At 41.1% G+C, this 19,100-nt stretch overlaps 1 protein-coding gene across 3 annotated transcripts in view; it reads left to right on the top strand.

Annotated features, from left to right (window-relative positions):
* Positions 1-19,100, top strand: part of LOC128692422 (orexin/Hypocretin receptor type 1) — a 1,118,627-nt gene that overhangs the window by 865,933 nt on the left and 233,594 nt on the right. The gene's annotated exons all lie outside the window — the stretch shown is intronic.

Raw genomic sequence — 19,100 nt, 5'->3', positions numbered from 1 at the left:
AGGGGTGTTGAAAACATATCGCAATAGTTGGGTAGTTGATGCGAGTATTAATTTATGTGGATACAAGGAGGTGGGTATGGAGAGGATTTTATTAGAATTTTAGTAGTAAAAAGAAGGGGAAAAAATGTGAATAAATTGGTAATTGATGAGGGATGTGGGTAATGTAGTCGAATTAGAGATACCGAAAAAAGATGATATAAGTGGGTTGTGATGAAATTAGTTTATTTGAAGGTGTTGAAGGGTGTTTTGATTGAATTCAGCGGTGTTTTAGTAGTATTCAGTGGTGTAATTGGGAGTACTCAAATTGTGTTTTGGAAATGTTCAAAGGTGTTCAAAGGTGTTTTGAAGGTGTTGAAGGGTGTTTTGATTGAATTCAGCGGTGTTTTAGTAGTATTCAGTGGTGTAATTGGGAGTACTCAAATTGTGTTTTTTGGAAGTGTTTCAGTGTTGTTTGGAAATGTTCAAAGGTGTTCAAAGGTGTTTTGAGTGTGTTCAAATGTTGTTTTTTGAAGGTGATCAAGGGTGTTCAAGGGTGTTTTGAAGGTGTTCAAAGGTGTTTTGAGTGTGTTCAAATGTTGTTTTTGAAGGTGTTCAAGGGTGTTTTGAAGGTGTTCAAGGGTGTTTTGAAGGTGTTCGAAGGTGTTTTGAGGTTATTCAAAGGTGTTTTGAAGGTGTTCAAATGATTATGAGAGTGCTTTGAAGGTGTTTTGAAGGTGTACAAATGATTATGAGAGTACTTATGAAGGTGTTCAAATGATGTGCAAGAGTACTTATGAAGGTGTTCTGGGAGTATTCAGAGGTGATTTGGGGGTGTTCGAATGATGTTTTTGGAGTATTTCAGTGTTGTTTGGAAATGTATTTTTTTGTGAGTATTCAAATGATTTATGAGTGTTTTGAAGATGTTCAAAGTAAAAGTGCGTATTTAACTTCGTAATATGTAAAATTGTGAGTAGTGAATTTAACGAAAGTGGATGTGGTGACTTTCTGATGCATGTGTCCCACTTTAATGAACTAAAGGGTTAAAACGAGAAAAATTGGGGGGTTATGGGAGTGAAAATTGCGAGGTGTTGGTTTGTGTGGGTTTGGGTGGGTGGGTAAAAGGGTAGACAAGATTCAACCTGTGTGCGCGTGGTCCTTTTTAGTTCATTTAACTTAATGAGTGGAATACTGACGTCACTGACCGCCGAGTAAACACCCTTCATTAGACCTGTAGTATGCATGCCCCATAGGAGGAGTTCATTTGAATGCTTACCCCCAGAGGGGGGAATCCAAAAAACCTTGATCCAAGGAATTTCGAAAACCCCATAGGAGGGAATCCAAAAACTTGGTATTATCGAGAAATTTTGGGGTGAAAGTGAGAGGGGGAACCTTAAAAACTTGATCCGAGGAGATGGAGAGCAAAAGAAAATGAAATTCAAAAAAAATTCGAAAACCCCATAGGGGGGATCCAAAAAAACTTGACCCGAGGAGATGGAGAATTTCGAAAACCCCCATAGGGGGGAATCCAAAAAACTTGATCCGAGGAGATGGAGAATTTCGAAAACCCCATAGGGGGGATCCAAAAAAAACTTGATCCGAGGAGATGGAGAATTTCGAAACCCCATAGGGGAGAATCCAAAAAACTTGATCCAAGGAGATCATAAGAAAAAAATTCGAGGCGCGGGGGCGATCCGGACGACGCTGCAGAAGGCGCAGCAGAAGGCGCGAAGGGGCGGGGCGGGCGGGCGCGCGCGGGGCGCGCGGGGCGCGGGGCGGCGGCGGGGCGCGCGGGTGCGGGGCGGGCGCGCGGGGCGGCTGGGGCGGGGCGCGCGGGTGCGCGGGGCGCGGCGCGACGGCGGGGTCGCAAGGCGGGGGTCGTGGGGGTGGGGGTATTGGTTGGGGGTCAAGGGTGAGGTAGTCTCGAGGGCGAGGTCATTGGTCAAAACCGGAAGTAACACCTAGGTGTGAAAAGGTGACCCTCCAGCTGCTGGTCCTAGACCGGATACACCGCTCAGTGGAAGTATATATATATATATATATATATATATATATATATATATATATATATATCGTGCCGAATAGGTAAAACTGGTCAGTCAGGCAGAACTTATATAAAATTATGTCCTTTCTAAAATTTTCTCTTATACGTTTTAAGATATATTTTTATTCATTTACGTTAATAAAAAAATATAATAATTTTGTACCAAAAGAACTCTAACCTTATTATAACAAGTGCAATTTAATTTAGCCTAATCAACTAAATATATTTTGGATAAGTTTACAATAGTTAATTAATAAACAAATACAATGAAATAAATTCTTTTTTCGTTAGGTTCAGAATGATTTTTGCGAAATTATTGCATACACAAATTTTCGCTTGCCTTATTCAAGAAGAGCGTTGCTATTTAAGCCAAAATCGCGTCACACACACACACACACTCACACACACACACACACACACACACTCTCTCTCTCTCTCTCTCTCTCTCTCTCTCTCTCTCTCTCTCTCTCTCTCTCTCTCTCTCTCTCACACACACACTCACATTCACTCACACTCACACTCAAATTGTAGGCAGCCTGTACTGTCTGCAAAGACAGCCTATGCTGTCTGCCAGCTGAGTTCATATTTCGCACCATGCTCGTGCTGCCACCTGTAGGCCCCTCAGTGGGCATGCCATTTGAAACGGCATCACCCTGCCTCTCTCTCACTCTGGCAGCCAAGCTCTCTCAGTCAACAGGCCCACTCTCTCCCTTGCGGACAGGGCCCCTTGGGGCCATGGGCACAAACACACTGCCTGTGTACCCAGATATCGCAAATAAAGTAAGAAGTCTCCGAAGCCTTATCATTGAACCCCACCTGCAAGAGCGTGACAACAACCATTTTTCGAAAACAAAATACACAGACATACACAAACACACACACAAAAACAAACACACACACACACACACACACACACACACACACACACACACACACACACACACACACACACACACACACGACACAGTTCCTCACAAGAGATTAGTGCAGAAGCTAGAGGATCAAGCGCATATAACAGGAAGGGCACTGCAATGGATCAGAGAATACCTGACAGGGAGGCAACAACGAGTCATGGTACGTGACGAGGTATCACAGTGGGCGCCTGTGACGAGCGGGGTCCCACAGGGGTCAGTTCTAGGACCAGTGCTATTTTTGATATATGTGAATGACATGATGGAAGGGATAAACTCTGAAGTGTCCCTATTCGCAGATGATGTGAAGTTGATGAGAAGAATTAAATCGGATGAGGATGAGGCAGAACTACAAAGAGACCTGGACAGACTGGACACGTGGTCCAGAAACTGGCTTCTCGAATTCATCCCTGCCAAATGCAAAATCATGAAGATTGGGGAAGGGCAAAGAAGACCGCAGACAGAGTATAGGCTAGGTGGACGAAGACTGCAAACCTCACTCAAGGAGAAAGATCTTGGGGTGAGCATAACACCGAGCACGTCCCCGGAGGCACACAACCAGATAACTGCTGCAGCATATGGACGCCTGGCAAACCTGAGAATAACGTTCCGATACCCTAATAAGGAATCGTTCAAGACACTGTACACTGTGTACGTCAGGCCCATACTGGAGTATGCAGCACCAGTTTGGAACCCTCACCTGGTCAAGCACGTCAAGAAGTTAGAGAAAGTACAAAGATTTGCAACAAGGCTAGTTCCAGAGCTCAGGGGAATATCCTACGATGAAAGGTTGAGGGAAATCAGACTGACGACACTGAATGACAGAAGGGTCAGGGGAGACATGATAACGACATACAAGATACTGCGTGGAATAGATAAGGTGGACAGAGAGAGGATGTTCCTGAAAGGGGACACAAAAACAAGGGGTCATAATTCGAAGCTGAAGACTCAGACGAGTCACAGGGATGTTAGGAAGTGTTTCTTCAGTCAGAATCGTCAGGAAGTGGGATAGCTTAGCAAGTGACGTAGTGGACGCAGGAACCATACATAGCTTTGACTATATATACATAGTATGGGAAAGCTCAGGAAGCAGAGAGAGAGAGATGACCTAGTAGCGACCAGTGCAGAGGCGGAGCCAGGAGCTGAGTATCGACCCCTGCAACCACAATTAGGTGAGAATACACACACACACACACACACACACACACACACACACACACACACACACACACACACACACACACACACACACACACACACACACACTGTAATAATCTGGGACAAGCGATAAAAATGCAAAACAACCCCAGACGAGAGTTGACTAATAGCTGTCATTTAATTCCCCCCCCCCTCCTGTGGTTGTTTTGCATATATTCACGCATACATACATACATACATTCAAGCATACATATATACATGCATTCAAACATACATACATACATTCAAACAAACATACATACATACATTCAAACATACATACATACGTACATTCAAACATACATACATACGTACATTCAAACATACATACATACGTACATTCAAACATACATACATACCTTCAAACATACATGCATACATACATACATACATAATATATACATACAAAAATACATATAAAGTTTGGAGAAGAGAATTATGTTACAGAACAATTCTATATTGGGTCAACGTTTCCTTCTACAGAGACTCAAACAGTGACCCAATAAAAACTTGGTCTGCAGCGTGTAACCTTCCTTCCCTTTTTGAATCCATATATATACAACACACTGTGTGTAGTATGAAGATGTCGGCTAATACGCACGCAACCAATGTGTTTACATAGTGACGGCCCGATGTGTTGACCAACCTGATCCCATTATATAATTGAAAGCTATTGATTATGGGCGAAGTATCCGTTAATGGGAAGTTATTAATGATAGTGGCTGGGATCGATTCATGCGAAGGTAACGATGTTGGTTAGTAGGTGCGGATTAATAGCGAGTTATTAAGAAGAAGAAATAGATTAATAGGTATTTTGGAAGGGTTAGGTGCGGATTAATGGGAAGGTGTTGATGGGTAGGCATAGGTTAATAGGTGTGAAATTTGGTACGGATTAATGAGGTGTTAAAAAGCATTTGTAGATTAAGGTGTAAATATGAAGAGTTACTTTTGATTAATGGGAATTTGTTAAGAGGTAGGCAGAGAATAATAGAAAATAAATGGTTGTGGAATTAGTGATTGGTGGAATAACTAGATGTGGAAATACACTGCTTGCAAGAAACTTTTATTACGTTTCAAAGCTGGATTTTTATCAGTAACCAGCGCTGGCTGAAACGTTGTAATAAAACGTTTGCTTATTATTAGAGGTCTTTATTTCTAATAATTAGGGGTCTTTATTTCCAATAATTAGAGGTCTTTATTTCCAATAATTAGAGGTCTTTATTTCCAATAATTAGGGATCTTTATTTCCAATAATTAGAGGTCTTTATTTCCAATAAATAGGGGTCTTTATTTCCAATAATTAGGGGTCTTTATTTCCAATAATTAGGGGTCTTTATTTCCAATAATTCGATGTGTTTCAGTTTCTGCACGATCCTAGAGAGATATTTTTCCCGTCCCATAATTCCAGTCTTAACTATTCCTCTTCCTGCTCCTTCAAGGGACCAAGGATCCGTAGGTCAGTGCTGTCAAGACACCTATCAAGTGTCACTTAACACCGTCAAAAGAGCCCTGAAGCTACAGATTAACATTATTAGCCACATGAAGTGAAGATCGTCAGCCTCAAGGATGGGGAGCTAGAACTCAACCACATATACTTAATCATATAGAACTCAGACATATAACACAGTCATAATATATGATTCGTGAATCGTTAGTAGGTTGGCCACATAATTAGAGTTTAGATTTTGTTAAGTATCCTCCTAGAGGGGAAACAGTATATAAAATGGTTGTCGAAATTCATTATTTTTTTCCTTCCTACAATAATTCAGTGCAATAATTTAAGAACGCTTCCTCTGAACGTCTTCAAAGTATGAGTGCTGGTGTATCGTACTTAGAGGAGCGTTCGGCTTGTTATTGTTCAGTGTAGGTGCAACTATGGCAAGTATATAAATGAAAATTGCTCGGACATTTCCTTGGGATAAAATTGTTTTCTTCTGATTATCCTTGAACCTTCAACGCTAGCATACTGTAGCTAAGGAAAGGTTCGGATTATTATTGAACTGTGTAGCAAGGTGGATATTCTTACCCGCAATTTGCTGGGATATTCTTACCCGCAATTTGCTGGGATATTCTTACCCGCAATTTGCTCTAGTGAACAATTTACCATTATTTTGGCCCAGATGAAATCATCAGCTAGGTTAAATGTTAGAGATCTCTTGGTGCAGGCGTACCTCTTAGAGTTGTTTGTGGCAACTCCATCTATGATGTTAATATAAGAAAAGTGAGGATTGTGTGTATAGGCTATATCAGGAAAATTCTTTCCTGCCATTGGAGCTAATAAACTATGGTACGGGTGGGGATTGAACTCGCTGGAAGTGAATTCAATCCCCGCCCGTACAGTGTTTTTTTTTTTTTTAATTGTCATTAGGCACTTCTCCTTCCTTAAGTGACGTGTCTGACCTCACTAGGTCAAGGCATTGGCTTAAGCCGGTGGGAGAACTGGAGCTCCCTCGCATAGGCCAGTAGGCCTGTTGCAGTGTTCCTTCTTTCTTATGATCTCGTGAGTCATTGGAGCTAATGCAAAAACGACACACACACACACACACACACACACACACACACACACACAGACGTCCTTAGGAACAATGGTATCCTCACTGGTTATAAGCCCCAGTGCTCCAATAGTATTGCCCTCTTCTATTTTTTTGCTAATTTGGGTTCTGATTTTTGAGGCGTCAGGTGTTCGGTTGTTGGCATTTGCCCGGCGGGTGTTTGTCGCCCTAGGGGGGGGGGAGAAGAACGAGGTTGTCATCCCTAAGGAATGCATTGAGTGCCCTAATAACATATGTTGCTAGTGACTTGTCCCTCCTTGGTGGGACAGCCAAAGTAGATATATCACTCGTTCTAACATGAACGTAGATAAATACCTTCATAAAGCAACGTGGCAATGTGAGCAGACAGGCTTAGGCTTGGTTACAAGTACTTCTGACGAACATACAGATGTTCAAACTAAATGTAAAGTCCTTTATTGTCCAATTATTGAGAGATATAAATAAACAGTGTAATAATATTAAGATTTTGCCGCCGGTAGTGCAAGAACATAGGGATAACGAAAGGCTTAGGAACTACGCTGGGAGAGGGTTAACAAGAGTTCATCTAGATTTGTATCTAGGTCCCTTTTGGGGCGCACTTCCTAGGCCTTTTTATGTATTTGTTAACCATTATGAGGCCTAGTTCCTAGGCCTTTTATGTATACATATCCTCTTGCACTAGCGTTCACAGGGTAAATATGGGGTGCACAATAAAATAGCCGCTTCAGCGGCAAAATCCAATCTCGACGTCATGAACTTTGAACGATGTCTTAGCTATAAACGTCACCACTTCCAGAAATGAGGCCAAAGCTGTTGGAAGAGAATTCATAATAATGGCTGAATGAAATCATGAAATGTTATACTGGCTCAGTGCGAACTGGTGATCGCAGTCACATTTAGTTATATTTTTCTTCTCTAACACTACTTTGTTAGAACTTTGTATATTCCTTCGTGGTTCTTTTTGAGCACACATGTTGAGTCCCTCGCATAACGCTATTTTTATATTTCTTTGACAGTAAAAATGTGACCTCGTTTTAAATATGCATCTTCCTTATTCTCTTCACCTCGTTTAGCTCAGTGAAGTATCATTTAGTATTTCTAGTATCTTTAACATCAACATTTTCCCCTCATCTGTTTGAGCTGCGCTATCATATATACCCAAAATTAAAAGACAATGATAAGCCTGATCAGACACCTGAGGAACGTCAACACGCTCTTTCCTCATCTGCGTGTTTTCAAAGCCACGGCCAGAAACGTGATCCCTTTCGAGTAATTATGTCCACACAGAAGGTTATTGATCCTTGGAGTGAGTGAGTGGGAGAGGTGCTGGTGCAAGGCCACACTGGCCTGTCAGGCGGCGCTACCAACACCTCCCACACTTTGATCTTTCCAGGATACTGAAACAGCCCCTTCGCTGCCAGCTCTATCAGGTTGTATTGACCTACAGTTTTGCCTCTCCCAAAACAAATTTCAATAAAAATTCACAATTTTGTATATTGTAGTTCTTCTCCCTTTTGGGGGGATCTAATGTGACTTTTCCCCTCCAACTTCTCATTCCTCAACTACTAAAGAATGAAAATAATCTGCATTGTTGTTACTGCTGTCAAATTATTGCCTGGAGTCTTGCTGTAAATATATTTTACAAGCAGCATAAACCGGGTATATTTTGTCTCATAAGATAAGCTATAAATTTAAAAACCTGTAATCTGGCATCTCGCCACAGTCTTGGAAACTATCAATCCAGCATGGATTTAGGGCCTGACGTTCATTAGTGTCGCAACAATTAAACTATGGCAGAATTACGGAGGCGTTAGAAAAAACGTAGATGTGGTATACATGGATTACGCAAAGGTATTCGACAAATGCAGTCATGGTGGGATTACTCACAAAATGTGGGAAATAGGTAAAACTGGGAAAGTTGGGAAATGGATACTCAGTTTTCTGACAGAAAACATTCAAAGAGTAGTAAATAGAGCAAAATCTACTATTAGCAACGTAAAAACCTCAGAACCTCAAGGTACGGTCCTAGCGCCTCTGTTTCTTATCCTCATAGCATAGATACACACACTTGTCACAATTTCGTATCCTAGTAAGTGGATACTACCAAAATAAGAATGAAAATCACATCAGCAGAAGGTACGGAAAAAACTACAATAGGATATTTGTAAAATTTTCCTGTAGGCAATTGGGAATAAGTTCCATCTGCTTCAGTATGGAAAGAATGAAGATCTCTTAAGGAACACTGTATCAAAAAGAAAAAGGATCATCAAATAGAACAAAAAACTTTGGAGTAATTATATCAGGTGACCATATTGTAAAGAAATACAAGGCAAATATCAGGACATCCAGGAAAATAATAGGGTGGATAATGAAAACTTTCAAAAAAAGTGAAATTTACCAATGGCGACACTATTCAAATCGCCTTTGCTCTCTCGTTTATAAGTTTGGGGTGCTAGGTGTAAATGATAATGGGAACCCTTTGATTGAAAGGGGTTTAGTTATAGGTAATACATATTTTAAGAAAAAGAGGATAAGTATTGTTCGATTACATCAGAGTTGGGACGCTATCAGACCTCGAACAGATGGAGGGATCACTTACAGAGCTCATATAGTCCTAACTCGCTGGAGAGGAGGAGAGAGACATTCATGATAATATATATACATGGGAAGTACTTTAGGGCCTTGTCCCAAAATCTGCACACTGCCATAACATCAAACTGGAGTTGAGAGAGATGGGAGAAAATGTACAATAAACTTAGAGAAAAACAGAGGCGCCATGGACGCAATATGAGAACATTGTTTTAACATCCGTTGTCTTAGAGTACTGAACATTTTGCCAGAAGATATCTAAGAGGAAATTAAACAATACCTCCACGATGTGCCTGATCAACCAGGCTGTGATAGATTAATGGGCCAGTGGGCCGCTAGCAGCAAGAGTCTGGTTGACCAGGCAAACAACAGATAAGCCTGGTTCAGGCTTCAGGAGTAGGAAAACTCTTGAAACTCCTGTAACATATATCAAAGGTATAAAGTAAATAATTTTTTTTACTGCAGTAGTTCTTCCTATGGTTTCAAAATTTTTCTTCTATGCAGCTGTCTTGCCAGGAAGCTTGCCTTGGCCTCACACCCCCGCATATAGTTCGTCAGAAGGCTGCGGGGACTTATGCCCACGCTCCTGCCTTCACAGAAAACAGACCATACCCCGGCCGGGATTGAACCCGCGGTCAGAGAGTCTCAAAACTCCAGCCCGTCGCGTTAGCCACTAGACCAGCTAGCCACAATAAGATTCGTCCAACTAGGTATATTTCTACACCATAGGAAGGTTAGCACAGGCACCTCTGTGACCACAAATGCAAGTTTTTACAGACGAATCTCCAGCTAGCGTGGCCGTGATGAACTCTAGCTCAAGTCCCTTCACTGCCGTCAACATGTGGTCACAGTGGTGCCTGTGCTAACCTTCCTATGGTGTAGAAATATACCTAGTTGGACGAATCTTATTGTGGCTAGCTGGTCTAGTGGCTAACGCGAAGGGCTGGAGTTTTGAGACACTCTGACCGCGGGTTCAATCCCGGCCGGGGTATGGTTTGTTTGCAATCGTGTCATTACGATTTCGTGAGTCAGAAAACAGATGTAGGGGGACTCCGGGAAAGACTCATGCCCTTACACACAGTGTCAGGAGTCTGTGTGTGATCGAAGACCCCGTGACAGTATCAGGAGGCAGTGTTTATATCTTAATTTTAAGTTTTAAACAAAATAGGACTGATTTCAGTTGGGCTGAGTTAATTTAAAAGTAATGCAATCAAAATAATGCTCCTAAGGGATCAGTATAGAAATAGTCCTTGAAAATTGTGTGTCACCTATAATAGTGCAATAAAAAAATGTATTTTCCCCAACCCAGTTTATTAAAATTTGTGGAATGTCGTATGGCATATAACTTGCTCCTTGATACAAGGAAGTCAGTTATAAGGTTATGTTACGCTGGTTTTCATGGGAGTTTAGTTTAATATCTTTATTATACACCCCATACCCATCCTGTGGGCGGTAGTTAAAAGATTACTAAGGTACATAATGGGTCCAGGGACTGGACCCCAAAGTTATGATAGCTGAACTAGTTACAAAGGTAATGAACTCCAGGTAGATCTGGTCACAATGATGGCAAGTTACAAAGGTAATGAATCAGCCTCATTCCTATACATGGTTACAGTCATGAACAAATTACAAAGTAATGAACCACTGATACGTCCACACCCGGTCACAATTGTTTCATGGGGACAGTTATAGATAATGCACAAACCCACAAACTTCCACAAATGTATATAGAAGATAAGTCATTCTGAATATAAAAGGCATAAAACATGTGGAATCTAATAATACTTGTTAATTGTATAGAAGGCATTTTATGGGATGTTGTAAAATGAATTTCCGACAATGAATTCTAGCAGCTCAGGCTTTATGAAACTTTTACTGTACAATATATTTTTCAGCGGTATGACGCTTATATGCGGAAAGCTTAATAGTATATGGGAAAAAGAAATAAAATTTAAAAATCTGAGTCATTAACTTTGCGTCAAAACTGGGCTTTTGATATCCACTTTAAAACATCTTTGTTAACAATTTTAGTTAAAACACAGTTGGAGATTACATAACCAGGATGCGATTATTATAGTTTACCCATTCGTAAACTTCAGCATTTCGGTGGCCATTGGAAAATAAAGATATCATTTGAAAATACAAATTACACATTTCACAGGGGTCAGTGTTGGGCCCCTTGTTGTTCACAATTTACATAAACGACATAGATGAGGGAATAAATAGCGACATAAGCAAATTTGCTGATGACACCAAAATAGGCCGTCCAATTCATTCTATTGAGGACACTAGAACACTCCAGGATGATTTGAATAGACTGAGGCAACGGTCGGAGAAGTGGCAGATGCAGTTTAATATAGACAAATGCAAAGTTCTAAATGTTGGACAGGACAATAACCATGCCACTTACAAAGTGAATAGTGTAGATCTTAATATTACTGATTTCGAAAAGGATTTAGGAGTTCTGGTTAGCAGTAATCTGAAACCAAGACAACAGTGCATTAGTGTTCGCAATAAAGCTAACAGAATCCTTGGCTTCATATCAAGAAGCATAAATAATAGAAGTCCTCAGGCTGTTCGTCAACTCTATATATCCTTGGTTAGGCCTCATTTAGACTATGCTGCTCAGTTCTGGTCGCCGTATTACAGAATGGATATAAATGCTCTGGAAAACGTACAGAGGAGGATGACAAAGCTGATCCCATGTATCAGAAATCTTCCCTATGACGATAGACTGAGGGCCCTGAATCTGCACTCTCTAGAAAGGCGTAGAATTATGGGTGATATGATTGAAGTGTATAAATGGAAAACAGGAATCAATAAAGAGGATGTAAATAGCGTGCTGAAAATATCCAGTTAAGACAGGACTCGCAGCAATGGTTTCAAGTTGGAAAAGTTCAGATTCAGGAAGGATATAGGAAAACACTGGTTTGGTAATAGAGTTGTGGATGAGTGGATCAAACTCCCGAGTATCGTCATAGAAGCTAAGACGTTGCGTTGTTTTAAAAATAGGTTGGATAAATACTTGAGTGGGTGTGGGTGGGTGTGAGTTGAACCTGACTAGCTTGTGCTACCAGGTCTAGTGCCGTGTTCCTTCCTTAACTGGAAGATACCTGACTAGGTGGTCATTGTTCTAGACAGAGGGGTAGCATGAACCTGCTTCGCATGGGTCAGTAGGCCTGTTGCAGTGTTCATTCTTTCTTATGTTCTTATGTTCTTATTACAATATCACTCTATACTTTAATGTGAAGAACTTACAAAGGTTCAAAGATTTGTAACCAAGGGATTCACTATTAAGAGAGGTTGAAGGAAGTGAACCTCACGACCTTGGAGAATATAAGGGTAAGGGAAGACTATTACGGCATAAAAAATCTTAAATCATATTTGATCATATTTGGACAGATTATTTGAATTAATAGAACCTGGATCAAAGGGACACGCGTGGAAGATGAAGAAACATATTAGTCGCGGATGTATAGATGTAAGGATGTTAGGAAATATTTCTTCAGTCTCAGGGTGGTTAGAAAGCAGACTGCCTAGGATGAGGCAGAGGAGTAGGCATACTCAATACACAGCTTCGAGTCGATACGATAAGCCCCAAAAGGCCAAAAATCAGTGATGTCGATCAAAGTGGTCTAGGAGACGGGGCCAATCACAGAGCTGCAGACAAGAATCAGTATATCTGAAATACAGAAAGAGGTACTGGCCAGAGAAATAGAAAATATCGAACTTAAGCTTAAGGAATCATATGGGAACTCAAGAACTTAAAGCCATAAATGAAACTGAAAAACGAAATATTTCTTTTTCTTTGCCAAATCTAGGGCACAAACCACTTTCAGTATTGGGCCTCTGCTTAAACGAGATGGGACTTACACAGATGACAGCAAAGAAATGGGTGAGATACTGAAGTCCCAGTACGACTCAGCGTTTAGTCAGCCTTGAAGTAACCTGGTTCTGGGTCTCGGTCATAAAAAAAAATCATTTAGACTGTCGACCCCTAATCTGATTAGATTAAGGGTCGACAGTCTAAATGAAATTTTTTATGACCGAGACTCAGAACCAGGTTACTTCAAGGATTCCTGATATTATCCTAACACCACAGGAACTCGAAAAAGCAATGAATATGCCCATGCACTCTACCCCAGAGACAGGCACGTGAAATACCGTGTTCATCAAGAACTGCAAGAAAACCCTTTCACGTGCTCTAAATATTCTATGAAGAGGGAGCATAGACACAGGGGTCATCGCACAGTCACTAAAAGTACTATAACATGGACCACTATGACCATGGACCACTATGACCATGGGCCACTATGACCATGGACCACTATGACCATGAACCACTATGACCATGGACCACTATGACCATGGACCACTACGACACATGGACCACTATGACCATGGACCACTATGACCATGGACCACTATGACCATGGACCACTATGACCATGGACCACTGTGACATGATCTTGGATGGACTGGAGGACAATCAAAATGCAGATGTAGTATACACAGACTTTGCGAAAGCCTTCCACAAGTGCGATGATGATGGTGTAATAGCACATAAAATGCGTGATTAAGGAGTGACAGTCAAAAATGATAAATGAATCCTTAAGTTCCTAACAAATAGAAGACAAAAATTAATAGTAAATAAAGTGACTGGCGGCTATAGTGAAAAGCTCTGTTCCACAAGGTACAGTACTCGATCCCATCATTTTCCTCATTCTCATATCTAACATAGAGATGTAAGAATCTGCTTGATAAATTAGACACATGTGCAACTCTTGGGTATCTTTATTGAGGAAACGTTTCGCCACACAGTGGCTTCATCAGTCCATACATAGGAGAAACTTGAAGAACAGGAGGAGAATGAGGTAATCAGTCCCTCAACCTTGAGTCGATGTGTTCAGTCCATCAATCTTGAGTAGAATACGGCAGATGAGCGGAGAAGCAGCTTATAAACCGTTGGCAGGAGAGGTGCAGCAGTCGTAGGTGGTGTCACATTTGTTCAATGTGGAAGTAGGTTGTGCCCAAGAATTAGTCAAGCGAAGAATTCCTAAGTATTAAGCATCCAAGAAGTTGCAGTGTCTGACAGGTTTGTAGATGAATGGTTCAGAGAACCGACATGTTGATAAATTAGACACATGTGCAACTCTAATTTATCAACATGTCGGTTCTCTGAACCATTCATCTACAAGAATCTGCTTGACAAGGACACTGCAGATCTCCAAGCGGACATTAATCAATTCTTTAAATGGGCTTTAGAAAACAATATGAATTTCAATGAAGACAAATTTAAATCACTCCGCCATGCAAAACACTAGGAAATAAAAACTGAAGGACCTGGGAGTGATAATGTGAGTGAATCTCATTTTCAAAGATCACAATAATGTATCTACGACATTTGATAGGAAAATGATAGTATGGATAATGAGAACCTTCGAAACTAGGGATGCCAAGCCAATGATGATTCTCTTCAAATCGCTTGTTCTCTCTTTCTAAGCTGGAGTACTGATGTACACTAACGACCCCTGGAGAACATACAGAGAACTTTCACTGCACCTATAAAGTCCCCTGACCTGTACTACTTGGAACCCAGGAGAGAAAGATACATGATAATGTACACACAGAAAATCCTAGTGGGACTAGTCCCAAATCTGCACATGGAAATTACTACCTATTAAGACAAAAGACTCGGCAGGCGATGCAACATCTCCCCTGTGAAAAGCAGGAAAGCCATACGTACGCTGAGAGACAATACAATAAGTGTCAGTGTCCCAAGACTATTTAACTGCCTCCCAGCAAACATAGGGGGGATTACCAATAGACCCCTGGCTGTCTTCAAGGAGGAGCTGGACAGACACCTAAAGTCAGTAACCTACCAGCCGGGCTGTGGTTTTCACATCGGTTTGCTTTCGGCTAGCAGCAACAGCCTGGTTGATCAGGCTCTGATTCGCCAAGAGTCCTTTCTAGAATTTTACCTTATACATTTAAAGATATATTTTTTTTTCGTTTATGTTAATGTAAAAATTAATAATTTTGTACCAGAAGAACCTTAGAAAACTTACCTAACTTTATTATAACAAGTGCAATTTAATTTAGCCTAATCCAGCTAAATATATTTTAGATAAGTTTACAATAATTTAATAATAAACATACACAATGTAATATAATTTTTTTTATTAGTTCAGAATGATTTTTGCGAAATTATTGCATACACAAATTTTCGCTTGCCTTATTTGGCAAGAAGAGCGTGGCTATTTAAGTCAAAATCACAAGTTTTACCCAATCGGCATGATATATATTACTGCATCAATGAATGAGTGATTTTAAGCAAACAAGACTACGACTAGTCGGGGATCGAACCATAGACCACTTATGTGATCGCATCAGAGGTGACATGTCCAGTTGTGCTGGACCACGCTGAAACAAGTCTAGATATATACAGAGAAAAATCACTGTCAACAGAATTTCAACCCGCGTTTGGAAAGTGGTGTAGTTCCCTCCATGATACCTTAGACCACTCAGCTTCAGGTGCCTCAAGACACTAGGAAGCCTGGTTATAATCCATGTTGTGCAAGAAAGGTAAAAAATACCGACAAAATGAAAGTTAAGATACATGTGCAACATCTGGGTATCTTTATTGTAGACGTTTCGCCATCCCTTGGCTTTATCAATCCAGATTCTAGGACATAATTAGAAGACAGTAGAACTATATACAAAAGATGAGATAATCAGTCCCTCAGTCTTGGAGTTGGTGTTGAGATAAATCCACTGGATGGCGAAACGTCTACGATAAAGATAACCAGACGTTGCACATGTCTTAACTTCCATATAATCCATGTTGCTACTCAGCCCCAGACACACCAGTGAACCTCACGAATGGTTTCCAGCTATTTCATTCTCCTCCTGTATGTTCTGACCACACATGCGATACTGTGTCAATGAAGCACGCAGAAACAAGCGGAGGTATATATAGAAAAATATTACATATAAATTACATATATAATCAGGGATTAAAGGCTGTTCTTCGAATTTGTAATGTAGAAAACATAAATTTGGCATTCTATTCACAGTACTCTGTTACTCAAGGGCTTGGGTTAGCATAGGCACCATTGTGACCACAAATGCAAGTTGTGGTCACAGTGGTGCCTATGCTAACGTTCCTATGGTGTAGAAATATACCTAGTTGGACGAATCTTACTGAGGCTAGCTGGTCCAGTGGCTAACGCGACGGTCTGGAGTTTTGAGACTCTCTGATCACGGGTTCTATCCCCGCCAGTGGTATGGTTTGTTTGCAATTGTGTCATTACGATTTCGTGAGTCATGTTGGCGGCTTTGATGGAACTTGAGCTAGAGTTCGTCACGACCACGCTAGCTGGAGATTCGTCTGTAAAAAACTCAAGGGCTTATCTCACTCCCATTTTCTTTTAAATTACGATTGATCACATTTCTCGAAATTTCACCTAGTTTTCGTTCACATGCGTCACATAATGCGATTGAATGCCGCAATTTGTAATATGATCTTCAGGTTCAGAACATTGTGACATATAAATTACAGCCCCATAATGGAGGTTTAGACATTTTTTCCTTAAGCGTAATTGACAAACTTGTTTTTTAAGTTTCATATTCCCTCCTTAATCACTTAAGCATTTTAAAAAGCGGCTAACATATGCGTCGGGTCGGTCAATCAGAAGGCATTCACATAATAGAAGGAAGCTTTGGTGCAAAATCCTGGTTGGCAGACCCGATTTCCAGCCCTCGACAGTTGTTGAGGGAAGGTATTCTGGACCGTCCAGGAGGTACGGCCTGGAGGGAAGACCAAGTGGGCAGCCGTGGTGGGCTGCCCTAGTAACCTACTATGACGACACCCAGAGCGCTTGATTGAATACGAGTTCCTTTGAAGATCCCTCCAACAGTGTTACTGCTCCAGCTAGTAGAGCCGTCCCTTGATTTGAAACAGTCATTGAGGCTGCCTTCTCAATACATTCTGCCATTTCCATTGCTACGTATTATCAAACTTAAGGTCTTAGCTAGGGAATACGTAATTGAGCCAGGATGCTCTTGCCACGTTAATTGCGTTAGGTTGTTTTAATAAGGCTTCAGAACAGAAACAAACACACACACACACACACACACACACACACACACACACACACTATTTGCATATATTGTTAATTTATCGGCCGTTTCCCACCAAGGCAGGGTGGCTTCAAAAAGAAACAATTTCACTCACAGACTACAGTTTTAAAACTGCCACTTACCAACACCCTTCCTGTAGAGTATAGGCACTGTACTTCCCACCTCCAAGACTCAAGTCCGGCCTTCTGATATCCCTGAATCCCTTCATAAATGTTATCTTGCTCATTCTACAGCAGCACATCTTGTCATAATAATCACTCGTCTCTACTCGTTCCTATCTAACACATTCACACGCATGCTTGCTGGAAATCGAAGCCCTTCACACACCACCATTAACCTCTCCCTTCAACCCTAGGCCGACCCCTTCCCCGCCTTTCTTCTTCTACAAGTCCTCTTCCCTTCAAATCATTCAGATTCGTTCCATCCCCTTTAAATGTCCGAACCACCTCAACAACCCCTCCTCAACCCGTCCACCTAATTTCCAAACTATGGATTCTCTATATTATATTCTCAATACACATAGCCCTCAGACCTGATATCTCCACTGCCTCCAATCTTCTCCTTGCGACATTAACCACCCACTCTTCATACCCATATAAGAACGTTGGAATTAAAGAAACTCTCATACAATTTCTTCTTTTCCTCTATGGATAACGTTCTTTGTCTCCCCTCATCAATTCTATGATTCACCTCGTCTTTCATAGACCCATCTACTGACAAGTCCACTCCCAAATATCCAAAGACATTCTCTTCCTCCATACTCCCTCCAATCTGATATCCAGTTTTTTATTACTATTTTTTTTGTTATCCCATCATCTTACTTTTTCCTATGTTCACTTTAATTTCCTTCATTACATATCTTGCCAAACACGTCCACCAACGTCTGCAACTTCTCTTCAGAATCCTCCAAACGCACAGTGTCATCAGATAAAAAGCAACTGTTACAACTCCCACTTTGTGTTAGATTCTAATCTTCTAAACCCATACCTCTTGCCAATACCCGAGCATTCACTTCTTTTACAACCCAGTCTAAAAATATATTGAACAACTATGGTGACATCACACATCCTTTGTAAGGGCTACATTTACTCTGAAGTAATCTCCCTCTTTCCTACATACTCTAACCTGAGCCTCACTATCCTCGTAAAAACTCTTCACTGCTTTCAGTAATCTACCTTCTATTCCATACATTTGCAACATCTTCCACATTGCCGCCCCTCCATCCCCATGCACCCAGTCACACGCCTTTTCCAAATCCATAAATGCCACAAAAACCTCTGTACCGTTATCTAAACACAGTTAACCATTACGTTTCACTGTAAACACTTGGTCTACACCCCCCCATATACATATACATATATATGTATATGTCGACATATACATACATAAGAACATAAAGAAGGAACACTGCCACAGGCCTACTGGCCTATGCGAGGCAGCTCCAATCCTCGTACCGGCTTAAGCCAATGCCTTGACCTAGTGAGGTCAGACACGTCACTTAAGGGAGGAGCAGTGCATCCGACCTAGTAGAACAAGCTAGTCAGGTCCAACTCACACCCACCCACACCCACTCATGTATTTATCCAACCTATTTTTAAAACAACATAACGTCTTAGAGTCTATGACGGTACTTGGGAGTTTGTTTCACTCATCCACAACTCTATTACCAAACCAGTGCTTTCCTATATCCTTCCTGAATCTGAATTTTTC

Source organism: Cherax quadricarinatus, chromosome 53 (genome assembly GCF_038502225.1).
Source record: "Cherax quadricarinatus isolate ZL_2023a chromosome 53, ASM3850222v1, whole genome shotgun sequence".
In the NCBI taxonomy this organism is placed as follows: domain Eukaryota; kingdom Metazoa; phylum Arthropoda; class Malacostraca; order Decapoda; family Parastacidae; genus Cherax; species Cherax quadricarinatus.
The sequence above is the reverse complement of the archived record's forward strand: the minus strand, read 5'-3'. Positions and strand labels throughout refer to the sequence as shown.